This window comes from Mauremys mutica, unplaced genomic scaffold, assembly GCF_020497125.1.
Source record: "Mauremys mutica isolate MM-2020 ecotype Southern unplaced genomic scaffold, ASM2049712v1 001391F_np12_obj, whole genome shotgun sequence".
Classification (NCBI taxonomy): Eukaryota; Metazoa; Chordata; order Testudines; family Geoemydidae; genus Mauremys; species Mauremys mutica.
The window spans coordinates 14,653-33,853 of record NW_025423187.1 but is presented as its reverse complement, the minus strand read 5'-3'; the positions used below and the strand labels follow the sequence as shown (position 1 = coordinate 33,853).

The 19,201-nt window shown below is 52.5% G+C and overlaps 1 long non-coding RNA gene across 1 annotated transcript; it reads right to left on the bottom strand.

The window, feature by feature from the left end:
- Positions 1–405: 405 nt before the first annotated feature.
- On the bottom strand, positions 406–3,496 carry LOC123358083. Its single transcript, XR_006575640.1, has 3 exons — positions 3,463–3,496; positions 1,118–1,206; positions 406–451 (listed from the first exon to the last, which is right to left on the bottom strand). It is a non-coding gene; the product is annotated as an uncharacterized LOC123358083 (long non-coding RNA).
- Between the last annotated feature and the right edge of the window lie 15,705 nt (positions 3,497–19,201).

Below are 19,201 nucleotides of genomic sequence, written 5' to 3'. Positions count from 1 at the left end.
GGCCACTGCCAGTGGACAGGATACTGGGCTAGATGGACCTTTGCTGTGACCCAGTGCGGACATTCTTATGTTCTAACGTTATGCTGGACCTAACCCTCAGTTTCACTTGAGCAAACAGGAGCTATTTGACACTGTGCGATACGGCTCCTGTGCGCTGTTCCCAAAGTGTTCTGCAGCAGGGGAGGGTCTCTGGTAGTGTGTGTGTGTCACTGGCATATTGGGGTGATGCAGAAACAGGACAGAGTAGAGGTGGCATTGTGGGGCTGGTGTGAACCTTATCTCTTCTTTTCCCCTTCCAAGAACCGAGGGGACAGAAACCCTTACCCAGCGAGGTCACAGTCTCATAGTTCTCCTGCATGACATCCCAGTAGAGGGCTCTCTGAGCGGGGTCCAGCAGAGCCCCTTCTCCCCTGGTGAAATACACAGCCACCTCCTCGAAGGTCACCGGCCCCTGAAAGAGCAAGAGTCCAACTCTCAGGACCTGCTGCACCACTCACACTTTCAATGAAATGGAAGCTCTGGTGGGTGACAGTCAGAGTCCCACCCCACACCCGCTCAGAGGATCCTGGAAACACCAGGGTGAGGGGATGAAGAGAGAGCCCCTTGTCTCTCCCAGCAGATCCATCACACACCTACTAGCCACCGACTGATACAGGAGATGGAGCCTCTAGCAGGGTCCAGGGAGAGCTCCCTGGTAGGAAGCCCAACACCTCCTCATTGTGAGGAGTTGGATATGAAGGGAGGGGAATCTCCCCTAAGTCTGACTGGTGGGTGCCCCCTTCATATCTCTCAGCAGCCAGTGGTTAGTCGGGTCAGGGTCCAGCACCGGGAGTCTGGTCAGTTTTCCCAGCCCCATGTAGGTGGGTTATTTTCTGTTCCAGAATTGAGGGCATTTCAACCTCCTCATCTCATGGGTCTGCTCCTAGAGTCTAGGCCATTTATTAAACAACTCCAAGCATGTTTGCCACAATCTGTCCTTCCTCCCTTTCCCCACCCTGTGCATTTCCTGCCCCGCTCCAACCTCCAAACCAGACTGCGCAAACCTTCCCATCTCTGGTGTATTTGCTGTCCCTCTCCTCCTGCAGGAACCCACCAGCAACCCCTTGATAATCACTACCTGGACTGACTCCTTTGCAGCCATCTCTCTTCTATGTCCCATGGGAGGATGGGATGAGCTTGACTGAAACTTGGACGTCATTCTGCAGCCTGGCAGGGTGAGAAGGGCAGTTGTGGGGGTTACAGAACAGGCCTCAGTTAATTTCACATCATGACAGACATCCTAGATTCTGCCATCCTGGGAACATGCTCGATCTCTTTATTACAGTGTAGACCTGGCGCCTCCTGCCAGGCTAAGCCCACAGGCACATTTTTAACCTCCCTTCTCCCTCCCCCCACCCCGTAACAAAACCCTGGTCTACACTGGAGGTGGAGATTGATCTAAGATACACAACTTCAGCTATGAGAACAGCGTAGCTGAAGTCGGCTTACTTAGATCGACTTACTGCAGCATCCAACTGCTGCTGCTAACCCATCGACTCCGCACTCGCCCCTTGAGGCAGTGGAGTACTGGCGTTGATGGGAGAGCGCTACCTGCCGATCCAGTGGTAGCACAGACCTGCCCTTTGTCTCCGAACACAAGGCTAGAAAAGAGCAGAACCAAATGAGTCACTGTGGGGGATTCCCTCGGACACTGACCCCACAGCAGCTACACCCCAGCAGGGGGAATATGGAGTCAGGAACTGGCTTTTCCTCTGTCTGATCCTTGTTTTGTTCACTGGAAAGTGGTTCTGCCCAGGGATGCAGCAATACATGTGTCATTTCTCCCACTGCCCCTTTCAGTCTCTCCTTCCCCTGTCCTCTCTCCCTGCCCCTCTGTCTGGGAAAGTCCCATTCCTGGGGGCTTTGCTCTCCTATGGCTGGATTTTCTTCTGGCAATTGCTACTGGGAGGAGAAATGAGGAGGGGCTGTTTGTGCAGAGTCACTTTCTTGCCAGACCCCAGCACTTTCCCTGAGGTCTGTCAGTTACCTGGAGACTCTGGATCAGAATTTAGTATTAACAGGGCCCAGGGCTGCCCTAGGGGGCTAGGACCAGCTGGAGAAAGTCATCCCCTGGGCCAGGCAGAGAAGCAGCTTTAATTAAGGTCACTTCCCAGCACAGAACCCCGCTGGGGGAGCAGCAGCTGCTAAGCCTGGTCTCCCAGATCAAAATGGAGGCTGCAGCGTCTGACCCAGGAAGCTGAACCCCAGTAACCTGAGCAGAGAGGGACAGAGCGTTTGAGCAGCTTCCCTCCTTTAGCTCTCTGGGGAGAGCAGCTAATGAGAGCCCCTCCTCACAGGGAGAATTGCTGATCTCATTTGCCCCACTGTCCATCCGGAGTCACTCCTTGTCTTTCCATACAGTGACTCTGGATTAACAATGGTCTCAATAAACCAGAGTTCAGAAAGAATGAGTCCAGAACGCTGTGGAAGAGACCACTGTGTGGCAGTGCTGACCCCCTTCCCACCTCCCTCATCCCCCACATCCAGGACAAGGACTGGACAATGGACTGGACAATCTAGGACAATGGAACTGGAAGTTCCTGCAGTTTTCAAGAGGGGAGAAGAGCAAAAATCTGTGATTTCACCTCACAGTGTCTGATAAGTGGCTAGAAAGTTATCACAGTGACTGGGCCTGGCCGGGGAATGTCGGGCAGTGCTTGGAGCCAGAATTCTGGCATAAGCTAATCAGGGAGAAGCAGCAAGGTCAGGAGCAGCCCCCAGAGCCCCAGCCAAACCCCCCCCAGATACTCCCTGGGACCCAGCCCCCAGAGTCCCTGGCCAGGGACCTCAGATACTCCTCAGACCCCACCCACCAAGAGACCCCAACAGATCTTCATTGCCAGGTTGGGAATCCCAAAGGGTTCCCCCCACCAAGAGACCCCAACAGCCAGAGACCCCACAAAAGAGATCCCCACTGGGAACTCAGTCCCTCACTGCCTGCCTAGGATCCCCCCCCCCCCGCCCTCCAGCAGGATCTGCCCTGCCCTTTGCCTGGCACCCCCTCCTCTCCCCTGCGGGATCCCCTGATGCTTTACAGGGGCCCCCCCTGGCCTAGCGCCGGGGATTCTCCCACACACACTCTGTGCACTGGGCACGGCAGCGATCCCAGGAGTCTGCGGGGGAAGCCCAGACAGAGCCCCTGGCACAGCACCAGGCTCCCTCTAACCTCCTGTCCCGCCTCCCCAAGAGACGCCCACCCCGGCTGTTCTGCAGCCACCAGGCCCCCAGCGATACCCACCTCCAGGACCCACAGCCTCAGGGCTGGGCACATCACAACCACCCCCTGAAACCCCAAATCTCCAGAACCCACCAACCTCACTAGGGTACCCCCTGCCCAGCCACCCAGAGGCCTCCCCCCACCACAATCCCCCTTCAGCTGCTATCTCCCCACACAGCCCCACCCCCACCCAGCAACACTGTTACCTCACAGTGCCTGAGAAGTGGATAGAAAGTGACCACCGCCCCCTGCTGGCCAGTCACACAGGCAGAGGGAGCCCTGGGGGATGTCTCTTGAACTGGAGTATGGAAGGCCTGGAGGGACAAAATAGGTAAGAAATGTCCATGCCTGTCACTAGCAAATAATGGCCACACTGGATCCACCCCAGAGGTGGCTGCATCTTAGCACTGCGGGAAGCAACCCTTCACAGAGGCCATTTGCCATGGGATTTGGGATACTTCTGGACCCACACTGCACTCAGAGTGACCTCCTCATCCCATGCCAGCTGAAAAAAAGAAGAGTCCAGCCAACTCTCCCGTTACCAGCTGGGAACCACTGATCCCCCAAATAGGGGGAGGCCTCTGGTTTTGATGGGTATTAAATATCTGGCTGGTCTCTTTCTTCGGCAAACATTTTAACAGAGGTAAAGGATGGAACAAATGATTCGCAAAGGAGTTGGGAAAGATGATCTCTGGGCAATTTAACCCCCTACAACATCCGGGATGGAGAAGGACTCAGGGCAACAGGTTCCCTTGAAGGAAGAAGTTGCTGGGATTTAGAAACAAGGGGAACAGCCCCAAACCCGAGACGATTTTTAACTGACATTTGATAATGACATAGAAAAAGGCAAAACCTGAGCTTTGAGAGCAACGTTCAGAAATGAAAGAGAAAGGGTGGAAATCTGAGAGATTTTGGATCCATTTTGCAAATTATAGAGAGGAAAGTGGAAAATCAGAGGGATTTTATATCAGTTGTCGATATGAGGCAAAATCTGAGTGTTTCACATCAATATTTGATAAACGAATAAAGAGGAAATGGGCAACATTTGCAAACATTTTATATCCAGGTTCAAGAATCTGAGAAAAGGTGTAAATCTGAGATTTTCTTGGTATTTTATAATTAGAGAGACAGGGGGAAATCTCAGGGCATATTCAATTAGAAATAGACAACTAGAGAGCAGTGGGGCAAACGTTTAGGGTATTTTATATGAATCTTTGAGATTTGCAAAGAAAATGTGTCAAACTGCGTATTTGATAACATGAGAGAAAAACACCAAGATCTGAGGGGATTTTATACTGTTGTTAACGAACTAGTGGAAAAGGGGGACTGTTGGACTGGATTTTATACAACTGTCCAATACATAAACACAAAGTAATGGTTCCTCCCACCCCCACCATTGCCATGGGCAGCAGGGAGCCCTCTGAGGAGCTGATTAAAAGTGCAAGGGAGGGGGAGCTGGAAGGTCCCTGGATAAGGGAAGGGGGCAGCAGTGGGGGATGGACAGGTGACTGGCAACTGATGGGTTGGGGGCAACTGTGTTGGTAGTTAGGGGGCAGCAACTGGGATTGGGAAAGGGGGGTCTGGGCAGTCCCCATGGGGGACACATGCGCCTCCCTTCTCTGCCCTGGCAGAGACCCGGCATCTCATAGAAGATCAGGGCTGGAAGGGACCTCAGGAGGTGTCTAGTCCAACCCCCTGCTCAAAGCAGGACCAATCCCCAACTAAATCCCCAAATGGCCCCCGCAAGGAGTCAGCTCCCAGCCCTGGGTTTAGCAGGCCAGTGCTCCAACCACTGAGCCATCCCACCCCCACGCCAGGGGCAGCCATGAGCTGGGGAATGACTCAGGGCAACAATTTCCCACCTACACAAGGACAAATCGCTGCAGATGAAATGGGTGGGAAAATGCCCCTCACTAGAGAAGATTTTAAACTGACGTTTGAGACTCATGGGGAGAAGGGGGGAAATCGGGGGAGACGGGAGAGCTGATCATTGGAGGGGATGGGGGGGAATCGCCCCAGATTTTATAGCCCCGTGTGAGACACTGAGAGAGAAAAGGGGCAGAACTAGAGAGAATTTGTATCGGGGGCGAGAGGCAAGTGGCACAAACAGGGACAGGATCCAATTAACCCCCCTCCCCCCTTCGCCCGCCCGCCACTCCCCCCCTCCCCCGGGAATTTCCTGGCTGCACAGAGACAGTTCAACCCCCCCCCCCCCCGCGTCCCACCGACCTTCCCCCCCTCCAACTCCAGCTTCTCCCCTCCCTGCCTGACACCCCCCATCTCCCCCCACACCACAGGGGATCCCCCCACCAGGCCCCAGTCTCTGCCCCCCAAATCCCAGCGGTGCCGAGGGCAGATCCTGCTGCAGCTCCACTGGGGCTGAGGCAGCTCTGAGGCTTCTCCCAGGTTCCCCGGGGCAGAGTCACTTTCCTGCCCAGCCCCAGTGCCCCCCCACCGGGGTCTCTCACTCACTGGGGGGGCTCTGGTCCCAGCTGGAGAAATCCCCCCCCCCCCGGCAGGGGTAGGAATGTGCTGCTGGCGGGAAAAGTGCTGAGGAGATGGAATGCTGAGGGCTGGTTTTGGCGGGAAAAACCGGTTTGGACTGGTTTGAGCCTGTCCCCTGATGGTAAACAAGTCCCCTCTCAGAGATGGAGTCCAGGGGTCAATAGTTCATATGCTCCAGATTGGATCTTATTTTAAAGCCAGTGATTTACCTCATAAACATCTTATTAACCAACTCATTGAACCCATTGAACAGTTCATACTTCTCACACCTAACAATGAGATAAAAAAAAGAACACAGACAAGCCTGGTCAGTAACGGCTAATGTCCCAACTGGGAAGCACGTGAGCTTGTTGCAGAGCTGCTGCTCAGGGACGGGAACCTCCTGGTACCCAGCCTCCAAAATCACTCAGGCTGCACTTTCTGCACGACTAGGTGCTGGCTGAGGGGGGCGTGGGAATTGATGGCCTCTGCTGCAGGTGATGGGAATCTCAGGTATTTAAAGCCATTGCAGGTGGCTCTGTGACTACTGGGGCCATTAAGCTAGAGCAGCTAAAGACACTGGAGTTCACCTCAAGGAACAGAGGTCACCAGTAGGACAGGAATGTCAAGGGGAGCAGGGAAGGAGGGAGCAGGTCAGGCTGGCAGAGGGAGCTTCCAGCTGGGTGGGAGCATGTCCAAAATGGAAAGGAAACAAGTCTGGGGAGAGGTGGTGGGGACCAGGTAGCAGACTAGCATGTAGATGGGAGCAGAGGGAGAGAGGCTGGTGGCTTCAGATTCCCAAGGGCTAAGTCCTGACTTTGGGGAGATGGTGTTTGCAGGTGGCTGGCTCACATGGCAGGATGGGGGCTGAGGGGGGGATCTGTCAGAACTGACCAGGTGTCTGCTGGCTTTAGAACTCTGAGCTGAGACTAGGACCACATGCCGTGACTGGTGACATGGGGGGTACTGGAGACATGGCTAGAGAAGGTCTGAATGAGGAAGGAGATAAATCTGTGGGGAGTTTCCTTGATCACTATGAAAGTTCTGCTCACTGTGGACACTGGTAAACCCACATGGGTGTACAGCTCAATAAGAAAACCTGGGGACTGAGGGAGCTGTGTAGGGCAATGCATATAGTCATGTGTGATCAAAATGAAAAATGTCTCTGAGGTTCAGTACCGGGTATGCTATGGCACCAATGGCACTGCCCCACCAGGCCCACACTCGGAGCCCACAGTGACTACATAGGGGCCTACAAATATGTTTGGTACCAGGACCCACAGAAGTTTAATCCGGCCCTGACTGCCTGAGCACTATTTCAGCCCCACATTTTTGGGTGAACCTCCCACAGTGGGAGCTGTAGAGCAACGCAGACACACACACACACACACACACCTCCCTCCTGGTGTTGGGAGGGCAACAGGAGAAAGAACAAAATAAGCAAGAGAAGAAGAGAAAAGAGGGAGGGAGGGATGGAGGAAAAGGTGAAACAAAAAGGATAAACCCCAATGTCCCTAGTGATTCTAAGGGACAAAATCCCAGGTGCGCAATAAAATTCTGCCTCTTTAAGCTCATGTTTTACATGCCTAGAATTCAACTCTCACCAGATGGAACAGACTGAACAGGTTTCAAACCTCCAGGAGGCTCTTACCTTCTAAACAGGGACGGCTGTTTTCTAGTAAAATCACGAAAAGGGAAGGAAAAAACTCGAAAGAGGTTCCTCCTGGCGCTCACTTCCGTGAACCCGAATACTCTCTCAGTCCTCAGAGAGAGACCTGGAGAAGGAGACTTGCTGAAGCAAAGCCACAGGGGTCTCTGAGGTTTCCCTGGCCCCTCGCCCCGGTCCTGCCTGGCTGATGTCAGCATCTCTCTGTGAGGTCACCACCTCCCCACCACCTTAGACCAATAGTCTGAGGTCCTGCCAAAGGCCTTTGTGATGTCACTGCCACACCCCTCCGTTGCTGTGCCAATGTCCTGCCCCTGGCCAGGCACTTTGGAGGTTTGAGCTACTCCCTGTGGATCACCCCACTCAAGGAGCGTTCGTTCTAGGCAGCAAGCCGGCTGGACATGAAAACATCAGATGCTGCTCTCAATGCTTCACTCAGTTTTTCAGAAATGAGTTGACTTTATGGCCAGAAGAGACCATTAGAGCATCTAATCTGACCCCCTGCATATCACAGGCCTCCTGTATGACACAAGAGCTACTTTGGGGGCAAACACATTCCAGAAAGGCATCTAGTCTTCATGAAATGACATCAGGAGATGGAGAATCCATCACTTCCTTGGTAACTTGTTCCTGTGGTGAATCATCCTCGCTGTTGAATATTTGTGCCTTAGTTGTAATATGAATTTGTCTCTTTTCACCTTCCAGCCACTGGGTCTTATTAGGCCTTTCTCTGCTCGATTAAAGAGCCCTTTAATACCCAATCCTTTCTCTCCATTAAGGCACTTCAGCACTTCAAAAGAAGATTGAAAGGTGATTTCACTGATCAGCTAAACAGGTTGAGCTCTTTCCATAGCTCACTAGAAGGCATTTTTCTCCAGCCCTCAGAACATTTGGTGGCTCTTTGCTGCCCCAGCTCCAATTTCATTGATGCCGTGTCAGCTCCTGTGACATTATTGACATAATCTGTAACTGTATAGATCACCATTGCGACCGCTGTTCTATATTCGCAGCCAATATTGTAGAAAGGTTGTCGTATAAGGGGTCTATGGAGATGTTCTGATTGGCTGATTATAATTATGCTATCTCTAGATGTGTATCATTTTTGTAGTTGGTGTTATGAATATTGGCTCTATGCTGCCCGTATTTCAAACTTGTGCTCTGCTTCCAGGGAACACCCCAGCCAGACAAGTTGGTGTCAGTTCTGCCTAGCCTGCTTGATGGCCCATTACGGACCATCAGCTCTACAATCGACCCACTGAGAGAAGGCAGATACACCTTGTGACTCAGCAAGCTATGCAAGGACCTGCCTATGGACAGAACTCTAAGGTTTTTCTATGCCATGTGCTTAGGGAGATGTATTTTCCATGCCCTGGTTCCTCGCTGACCTGGGGAGAACAAAGGAACATGAAAACAAAAACCTTCCCCCACAGATTTGAAAGTATTTTCTTCCCTTATTGGTCCTTTTGGTCATGTGCTAACCAGGCTATCTGAGCTTTTTAACCCTTTACAGGGTATTTTATGCTACCCCTAGCTATACGTTTATGACACCCTGTAAATAGCAATCTGCAGAATCTGATTCTGAGAAAGGTCAGGGTGAAGGGAAGTGGCTTCAGCAGATTTACTGAGCATGCTCAGTTCATGTGAGCATGCTCAGTGCACCATAAGTAGCAAATTCCTACACACAGCAGTTTCTCACACTGCACCTGAGGCAGCATGAGGCAGGGGCTCCATCGCTGTCCAGACCCCACCCAAGAGCAGATCCCCAGGGGCTGCGAGACCCTCAGCTTCTGGGACCTGTGTGTGGAGTCTCTCTTCTGCCCACCCAGGGCTGCCCCTGGGGTCCCTCTGGCCCCTGCAGCCCATCCCAGGGGCAGCAGAGCCTGGGACTGGGTCCAGCTGGAGAAAGTCCCCACCTCGGATGGGCACAGAAAGTGCTTCAGTGAAAGTCTGTCCCTGGAGCAGCCCCTCTGGCGCCGCAGCAGCAACCCAGAGCTCAGCCCCGGCTCTCAGCGCACACTGGAGGCAGCAGCACCAGCAGTGTCTGGTACCCTACAAAGCCCGGCCACCAGGAGCTGCCCCACGGCTCTTTTCCTTGTTTTTCCTGCTTCCTTCCTACCAGCCCCCCACTGCTCCAGCCCCTTCCTGGGTTCTTCAAGCCCAACCCCGGCTGCAGCTGCCACACTCACAGGTCCAGGGACTGTCTGAGGTGGGAACTAGCCCCATCTCTGCTCCTCCTCCTGCCCCTGTGTGTCCCAGAGTCGCTGCAGGGACTGACCCGCACCCAGGCTCTCGCTCCTATTAGCGCTCACAGGGGCCAATCCAGCTACGGGAGAGTGAGCGCCCCTGGGAGCAGGGAAGTGACCACGTCTCCCTGCCAGAGGGTGGGGGAGGAGGAAGAAAGGGAAAGAGGAGAGACTGAAAGGGGATAAGGAGAAATAAGTGGGGAAAGCAGCACCCAGCTCTTTTCTACTGCATCGCCCCTGAGCAGATTGCTCCTGAGCTCTGGGTAAATAGCCCCCAGTGTCTCCCAGATCCCCCTGCTCCCAAGGCAATGCACATAGGGGTCTCCTTCCTGCCAGGCGTGATTACAAGCAGGTGTAGGTGTCACCCTTATGCCATGATTGGAGAAAGACAGCAAAGCTTGGGAACACGCGTCTGTATTTCCAGTCCAGTGTGACAATCCCGGCTCCAGGAGGGGTTTGTTCTCTGCTCCTGCTGGATGGGCACAGAATGGGACAGCAACAGGTTTGTGTCAGTTTTTGTTGCTCCACGTTCCTTAACTTAGAACAGTGTGAAATGAAGAAAATGGAGAGTGAATTAAAGGGAAATATACAAAGAAAAGTTCCAGCCCCTGTTGCTTATTGAAAGAAATGACTCAATTTCCCAGTTACAGGTTTTATTAACATGAACAAATAATCCCAAGAGCGCACGTCACTGAGGCTAAATGACTATAGACACCACTCAGCTAAGGGTTAAACAACACAGTGATAAAGTTCAGGTCAAATCAGGAAATCAATGAGTTAACAAGGATACTGCGTTGGAATCAAGTCGTCAAGTTAGTCCAAGCATCAGATTAATACAGCAGAAAAACCAACCCCTATAAATCCTAAAAGAGCAACCCAAGAAGGCAGGTGCACATTTAGTGATGCCGAAACCCCAATCAGATTTTCACCCAGGCAGTGCAGCCCAGATTTACCCAGCTGAATATTTCAATACCGAAACCAAATGATTGCTGACATTTAGCCCACAACCTCAAAGCTAATTACATTTTCTCCTTAGATGTCACTTTTGTGTAGCTAATACTTCTCCTCACCCTCTCGCCCCAGAACACATACTGACCTTAGAGAGACATTAGTAAAAAGTTCAAACAGCTCTCTCTGAACAATATATATCTGACAGCTCAATTCTTTGCAATGCTTCCACAGGTGAGGCGCATGCATTCAGTCATTTCATAGGGCAGGGTTTTAAGGCTAAGATTTGGGGAACTAGTTTTCCTAGCATCTTCCCTGTGCAGATTTCAGAGGTGTGCGTACACACACACACACACACACCGCACTACCTCCCCCCCTTCAATCTAATAGAAAGGCCGGGAGGTCTCCAACTTCATAAAAAGAAACAGACAAAAAAATAGAAAAAGGAACAAAACGTTTCTAAGATTAGAAGGGGTTGGACCTCTGCACCTCTCAGGCTTTGGATTCACTGGGGTAGGAACTGTAGCTGCAGTTTAGGAACCAGGTACTGGCATAGATGCTCCAGCACGCTGGGCTAGCAGGCTTTGCAGGTACAGGGAGACTAATGCAGGCTGCATAGCCCATCGCCGTTGTGCTTCATTCCCCAGAGGGGATCAGTCCTGGGATCCTGGCAGTCAGTCTCTCTGAGGCTATGTCTACATTGGCAGAGTTACTGCGCCAGGAGTTACAGTGCCGCTCAGAGAGCGCTGAAGGTAAACCACTATTGTGTGTTCACACTGTCAGCTGCCTGTGCAATAGCGTGTTCACACTTGCAGTGGTGTTTGGAGCAGTGCACTCCGTATCCCACTGAGCATCTCTTCCTCTTATGCCGCTAAGAGTTGTGGGAAGGCGGAGGGGGTCGCGGAGCGTCCCGGGTCCTGTCCCAATGCCCCATGATGCATCGCTTCGCAGCCCAGCAATCCCTGTGCTTCCATTCACATTTGGGGCCATCTTTCAATGGTTGGTGTACTGCACATTCTGCCCCTTTGGGCAGCAGGCATGGACCCCGCACGGTTGACCTATATGCTGCTCGCTCTCTAACACATCACGAGTGGCAGTGGAGTTATTCTTTAAACTACAAAGGAAAGAGGAGTTCGACATTGATCTCGCCACACGTAGTAGCTACGACAGGAGATTGCTGATGGCATTCACAGAGCTGCTGACCACAGTGGAATGCTGCTGTGGAAACAAGCGCTGAGCGGCGGGATCACATTCTCATGCACATCGGGGATGATGAGCAACAGCTGCAGAGCTTTTGGATGAGGAAAGCCACATTCAAGGGACTCTGTGATGAGCTCGCCCCGGCCCTGCAGCACAAAGACATGAGAATGAGAGCTGCCCTGTTGTTGAAGCATGTGGCAATAGCACTGTGGAAGCTGGCTACTCCAGACTGCTACCAATCAGTCGCTAACCAGTTCAGAGTTGGAAAATCGACCGTTGGACGCGTGTTGACAAAAGTGTGCCAGGCATTAATTGAATCCTGCTCTGAAAGACCCTGATTCAGGGCAACGTGCATGCCATTGCAGATGGCTTTGCACAAATGCGCGTCCCTAACTGTGGCAGATGATAGATGGCACATATTCTAATTCTGGCACTATGGTTCTCCATGCAGTAGTGGATCACCATGGGCATTTCACAGACATTAACGCAGGCTGGTTCGGAAAGGGGCACGGCGCATGCACCTTTCAGAACACTGGCCTGTTCAGGAAGCTGCAAGCAGGGACTTGCTCCCCAGACCAGAACGTCAGCATAGGGGAAGTCAAAATGCGCATTGTGATCCTGGGAGACCCTGCCTACCCCCTTATGAAGCCATACACAGGGCACCTTGACAGCGGCAAGGAGCGGTTCAACAACAGGCTGAGCGAGTGCAGAACGACAGTTGAGTGCTTTTGGCCATTTAAAGGCCGACTGGCGCTGCCTAGATGGAAGGCTGGACCTGGCCAGTGACAATATTCCTGTGCTTATAGCCCCATGTTGTACACTTCATAATATCTGTGACGGGAAGCAGGGCCGGCTCTAGGTTTTTTGCCGCCCCAAGCAAAAAAATTTTTGGCTGCCCCCCCCCTGCCCCCAGACATGAGCCCCCCCCGCCCACCAGTACCCCCCACTCACACCCCCTGTTGCCCCAGCACTGGCCTCCCCCACAAATGTGGGATCCGCTACCAGCACACTGCAGCCGAGCCCTGGCCCAGCTGCAACTCCGTCCCCATGTGCGTGGAGCTGCCGGGCAGCACGGAGCGGGAGTACTTCCAGGTGGCGGCACGGCTACGGGGTGGCGCAAAGAACACGGCCCCCTCCCTGGGCTTCGCAGCACTGCTGGTGGCCAAGGTGGATCAGTTCGCACTCACCGCCCTCACCCCCGACATGCTGGCGGCCGAGGACCTGGAGAGCCCCCTGGACCTGCCGCTCTTCAGCCTCACGGTGCCCTGGCCCAGCCCCGGCAGGAGGGAAGGTGAGGATCTCTGGCTGGGGCGCTACCTGCTCAGCACCGACGAACCCAGCCGGCCGCTCACCTCCTCACACACTCCGGGAGCCCCTCGCCGCCATCGCAGCCCAGGCTCGGCTCCAGGAGACCCCGTTTCCCTCCCTCCCCGGCTCCTCACACACACTGGGTAGGGCCGCCCAGAGGATTCAGGGGGCCTGGGGCAAAGCAATTTTGGGGGCCCCTTCCATAAAAAAAAGTTGCAATACTATAGTAACATGTATTTGGAAATGTAAAAAATAACTAGTGAAAATTAATTTGTAATAATTTGAAAATACACCAAATACATTATTTAAAAACATTAAATCCTTTACTGGTCTGTAAACATTTGCAATTACATAATGGGCTGTTGCTGGGTGATGGTGATGGTTGGTGCCAATGGGCTGTCACTGCCTGGAGGTGGTGCTGCTGTTGCCCAGGGCTAGGTGGGGAGCTGGGCTCTGGGGGGTGCCCGGCTCACAGGGGCTGGGCTCAGGACTGTGGGGGGATGGGGTCGGAGGTTGTCTGGCTCAGAGGGGCTCGCCTCAGAGCTGGGGGTCTGGGGTGGGGGGGATGGGGTCGGAGGGTGCCCAGCTCAAAGGGGCTGGGTTTGGAGATGAGGGTCAGGGCTGTGGGGGATGGGGTCGGGGGGTGCCCGGCTCAACGGGGGCTGGGCTCAGAGCTGGGGGTCTGGGGTGAGGGAGATGGTGTCGGGGGTGCCCAGCTCAGAGGGGCTGGGCTCAGAGCTGGGGGTCAGGGCTGTGGGGGGAATGGGGTCAGGGGGTGCCCAGCTCAGAGGGGCTGGGCTCGGAGCTGGGGGTCAGGGCTGTGGGGGGAATGGGGTGAGGGGGGTGTCCGGATCAGAGGGGCTGGGCTCGGAGCTGGGGGTCAGGGCTGGGTGGGGAGGATGGGTTTGGGGGGGGTGCCCACCTCAGAGGGGCTGGGCTTGGAGCTGGGGGTCAGGGCTGGGCCTGGGGGGTAATGGGGTCGGGGGGTGCCTGACAACCACTCCCTGAGACCCCCCCAATCCAACCCCCCCTTCCCTGGCCCCTGACCACCACCCCACAGAACCTGTGCCCCCTGAGTGTCCCCGGGACTCCCTGCCCCTTAGCCACCCCCCGGCCCCGGCTGCTTACCCCCGGCTCACTGTGCGCCTCGAGAAGCGGCCCTGCCCAGCGAGGCAGCCGCGTGGCTCCGGAGGGGGCTGAGCTCTTCCCCACTCAGAGCCGCGTGGTGAGGGGGCGGGGCTGCGAGCTCCAGCCTGAGCTCAGCTGCCCCCGCTCGGCCCGGAGCTCTCAGCCCCGCCCCCTGACCACGCGGCTCGGAGCGGGGCGGAGCCCAGCCCCCCCCCCGGAGCCGGGTGGCTGCTGCGCTGTTTAGGACCCAGGCGCGAACAAGCGGAGGAGGAGCGGCTCGTCTTCTGCAGCCAGGCGGGGCCGCGCTACCGGTCAGGGGCCATCACTCTCCCCCAAGCGGAGCCGGTAGCGCGGCCCTGCCCCGGCTGCAGGGGACGGGCCGCTCCTCGGCTCGCAGCGGCAGGATGAGCTGGGGCCCCAGCCTTTTGCCGCCCCCTATATTTTGCCTCCCTAGGCACCAGCTTGTTTTGCTGGTGCCTAGAGCCGCCCCTGTTGTCAAAGGCTTTCTGGAAATCTAAGTACACTATGTCCATCGGATCCCCCTTGTCCACATGTTTGTTGACCCCTTCAAAGAACTCTAATAGATTAGTAAGACACGATTTCCCTTTACAGAAACCATGTTGACTATTGCTCAAGAGTTTATGTTTTTCTATGTGTCTGACAATTTTATTCTTTACTATTGTTTCAACTAATTTGCCCGGTACCGACGTTAGACTTACCGGTCTGTAATTGCCAGGATCACCCCTAGAGCCCTTTTTAAATATTGGCGTTACATTAGCTAACTTCCAGTCATTGGGTACCGAAGCCGATTTAAAGGACAGGTTACAAACCTTGGTTAATAGTTCCGCAACTTCACATTTGAGTTCTTTCAGAACTCTTGGGTGAATGCCATCTGGTCCCGGTGACTTGTTAATGTTGAGTTTATCAATTAATTCCAAAACCTCCTCTAGTGACACTTCAATCTGTGACAGTTCCTCAGATCTGTCACCTACAAAAGCTAGCTCAGGTTTGGGAATCTCCCTAACATCCTCAGCCGTGAAGACTGAAGCAAAGAATCCGTTTAGTTTCTCCGCAATGACTTTATCGTCTTTAAGCGCTCCTTTTGTATTTTCATCGTCAAGGGGCCCCACTGGTTGTTTAGCAGGCTTCCTGCTTCTGATGTACTTAAAAAACATTTTGTTATTACCTTTGGAGTTTTTGGCTAGCCGTTCTTCAAACTCCTCTTTGGCTTTTCTTATTACACTCTTGCACTTAAGTTGGCAGTGTTTGTGCTCCTTTCTATTTGCCTCACTGGGATTTGACTTCCACTTTTTAAAGGAAGTCTTTTTATCTCTCACTGCTTCTTTTACATGGTTGTTAAGCCACGGTGGCTCTTTTTTAGTTCTTTTACTGTTTTTCTTAATTTGGGGTATACATTGAAGTTGGGCCTCTATTATGGTGTCTTTAAAAAGGGCCCACGCAACTTGCAGGGATTTCACTTTAGTAACTGTACCTTTTAACTTTTGTCTAACTAACCCCCTCATTTTTGTATAGTTCCCCCTTTTGAAATTAAAGGCCACAGTGTTGGGCAGTTGAGATGTTCTTCCCACCACAGGGATGTTGAATGCTATTGTATTATGGTCACTATTTCCAAGCGGTCCTGCTATAGTTACCTCTTGGACCAGCTCCTGCGCTCCACTCAGGATTAAATCTAGAGTCGCCTCTCCCCTTGTGAGTTCCCGTACCAGCTGCTCCATGAAGCAGTCATTTAAAGTATCGAGAAATTTTATCTCTGCATTTCGTCCTGAAGTGAAATGTTCCCAGTCAATATGGGGATAATTGAAATCCCCCACTATTATTGGGTTCTTAATTTTGATAGCCTCTCTAATTTCCCTTAGCATTTCATCATCACTATTACTGTCCTGGTCAGGTGGTCGATAATAGATCCCTACTGTTATATTTTTACTAGAGCATGAAATTTCTATCCATAGAGACTCTATGGAACCTGTGGATTCGCTTAAGATTTTTACTTCATTTGAATCTACACTTTCTTTAACATATAGTGCCACTCCTCCCCCTGCATGGCCTGTTCTGTCCTTCCGATATATTTTTGTAACCCCCAAAGAGATTACATAGATTCCTGGAGCTCTGTCTGCTGGCAGCTCAGGGAGGAGGAGCCAAGGCAAACTCAGAGTCTGCCCAGCAACCAATAGGGAGTGGAGATGCCCCTCCCAGGGAGTTGAGGAGAGGGAGAAGCCATTTTGAGGAGAGGCTGGAGCCAGCCAGGAAAAAGGCCAAACTGGCTGTGTGGGGAGCTGGTGAGTCCCAGGCCTGCAAGCAGGGTTCCCCCTGAGAACTGGCCTCTAGGGACCTGACACCAGATTCCCCAGCTGGGTTTTCCTTCCTCACGGATTATTCCCAATTGTTATGTTTGCTGAGAAATTTCCCCAGCCAGGCTGGGTTCGCCTCCAGCTCTCCTGGTGAGACCAGTCCCCACATGGTCAGCGCTGCTAGTCCAGGGCTGATTCCTGCCTGAGGAGGATCCCTGCCAGCGGACAGCAGCCCCTGAAATCGTCCAGCGTCATCCTCAACACTGAAGATCATTTGTGGAGTTTGTGAGTGCCTTGTCTTTAGTTAGTTAGTCAGGGTATTTGTTTTGGGGACCCTCTACTCCCTGAACTGTGTCCTCAAGCCAGGGAGTGAGGGTTTGAGGATTTTATAATTTACCGCTTATTACACCTGTGGAGGGATTCACCACCTCCTCCCACTTGTGGGTCTTTTGGGCTGTACTGAACCCAGTCAGCCACACTGCTACACCTCTGCAGAGAATTGTATAGGTCATCCAGGGCCCCAGCAAAGTACGCGTACCAACAGGACACCAGTTTTGCATTTGTTACATCCAGACACGGGTATTTTAAGTGTGGGCACCGGTGACCCTAAAAATAGTGTTTCCCCTGTTATGTTGTATTTGTTGCCTGTTTAATATAATTGTTGTGTTGAATATATTTTTATGTGTTGTGCTATTTCTTGGAAGTCTCCAACTATCTGGCAAATAAGTGGGGATTCCTCTGTAGTTAGAATTTTCCGCCCAAGCTGCCCTGGTGACTCTGCCAGGAAGGAGCGAGGGGGGTGGAGGCACCGCCAACTAATTTCATAACCAAAATAGATTCACCCTACTGAGTGGGTGGCGGGATCCAAAAGAACCCAGACCTGTCCATCAGAACCTGTAAGTAGATTGCCAGTAAAGGAGGTAATCAGGTGGAGAGGGGCGCTACATTGGAGGCACCGCTGGGATCCCGTCTTTTAAACTCAGACCTTATATACACCCCTGCTGTCTTCCTGGGAAATTATGTAAATTCCCAGTATGGATTACCAGAAGAGGCTTGTGACTTGGTGTGAGCTGGAGGGGGCTGACCCTGAACGCCACTTCCTGCTCACGAATGTACCCACTGAATGGGACATCAGAAAAATTGAAGAGGAGATTGCTAATGTTAGAGAATGGGGAACCTGTGTGGTTCGGAGTCAGATGCAAGCAAAAGGGGAAGCTACTTTATCCCTTCTTGTAGAGAGCAAGATTATACTGTCTACTGTGGTGACTCCCCATGTAATTCTGCCAGATGGAGAGAAGGATGGATGGAAGGTGACCATACAAGCACAATCACATTTTCCCTCCCCACCTGCCCCACCATCTGAACCTATCAATTTTCAGTCCAAATTGAGAGACTTTCTTAGGCAGGAAGGGAAGACCATGAGTGACTTAAGGACTCTTTTGGGAAGTAGTCCTGTACCTCCCTCCAGTTCTACGGACCAAATAATTTTTGCTATGGGACAAGCAATAGGGGAGTCCATAAAGACAGCATATGAATCCTTACAGAAAGCTGAAGTACTTTTCAGGTATTAAACCAGTGCCTGTAGGGGAAGATGACTATGACACTTGGAGGCATCAACTAAATCAGGTGATGCAGGAATGGCAATGTAGTGAGGCTGAAAAGAGGAAACGTGTTGCAGAAAGCCTGCGAGGACCTGCAGGGAATGTAATATGTGCATTAAAGGCCAGCAAGCCGGTTGCCACTGTTGATGACTATCTCTCGGCCATGGAGGATGCCTTTGGGAGCCTAGAGACAGGGGAAGACCTCTACTTTCAATTTCGTTCCTGTTACCAACAGCCAGGTGAAAAACTATCTTCCTATCTTCACAGATTGGAACCGTCCCTTCAGCTGTGCATCCGCTGTAAAGGCATTGAGAGGAGCAAGGAACACCGAGTACGACTAGAACAGGTCATACGAGGTGGCATTTATGATGACTTTCTAATTATGAAATTGAAACTTGTAGACCGCTTGGACAGTCCTCCAGAATTCCATCAATTGCTGCGAGAAGTCCGGGAGGAGGAGGAAAAGAGAACTGTTAGAGAAAGGAATAAGATCTCAGTGAGCAGGACCGTTGCTCCTAACCAACTGAAGGAAGATCCTTGTCTGTCCACCACTGAGGACCTCCATCAACAGCTTAAAACCCTGACAGCACAGCTTACGGAATTGATGACGAGTAAGATGCCTCGGGGATCACTTAGCGAAATTCTTCCACCAACTTTGATGGAAAGAAAGTGCCCTCCTTTTCGCCCAGGAAGAGGAGACCCCAACAGAGAACCTGTAAAGAAAACCTTGGCAACCCTCCCAAGGAACAAGAGATTCTGCTACCGATGTGGTGAGGATGGGCACATTTCCACCCAGTGTGACAACTCAAGGAATGAAGAGAAGGTAGCACAACGAAAAAGGGAGCTACAGGGAAACTCCCAAGGGTCCCAGTAATGGAGCATACTGGGAGCCATCACAGGCCGAGCTCCACTAAGTTGCATTATGAACAGCCTTCCTGGAGCCCATTCCCAGAGGGATTGATAGGCCCAGCAGCGGTAGTTAATGTGATGGTAGAAGGAATTCCTTGTAGGGCCCTGCTGGACAGTGGATCTCAGGTCACCATTATTACTAGAGAATT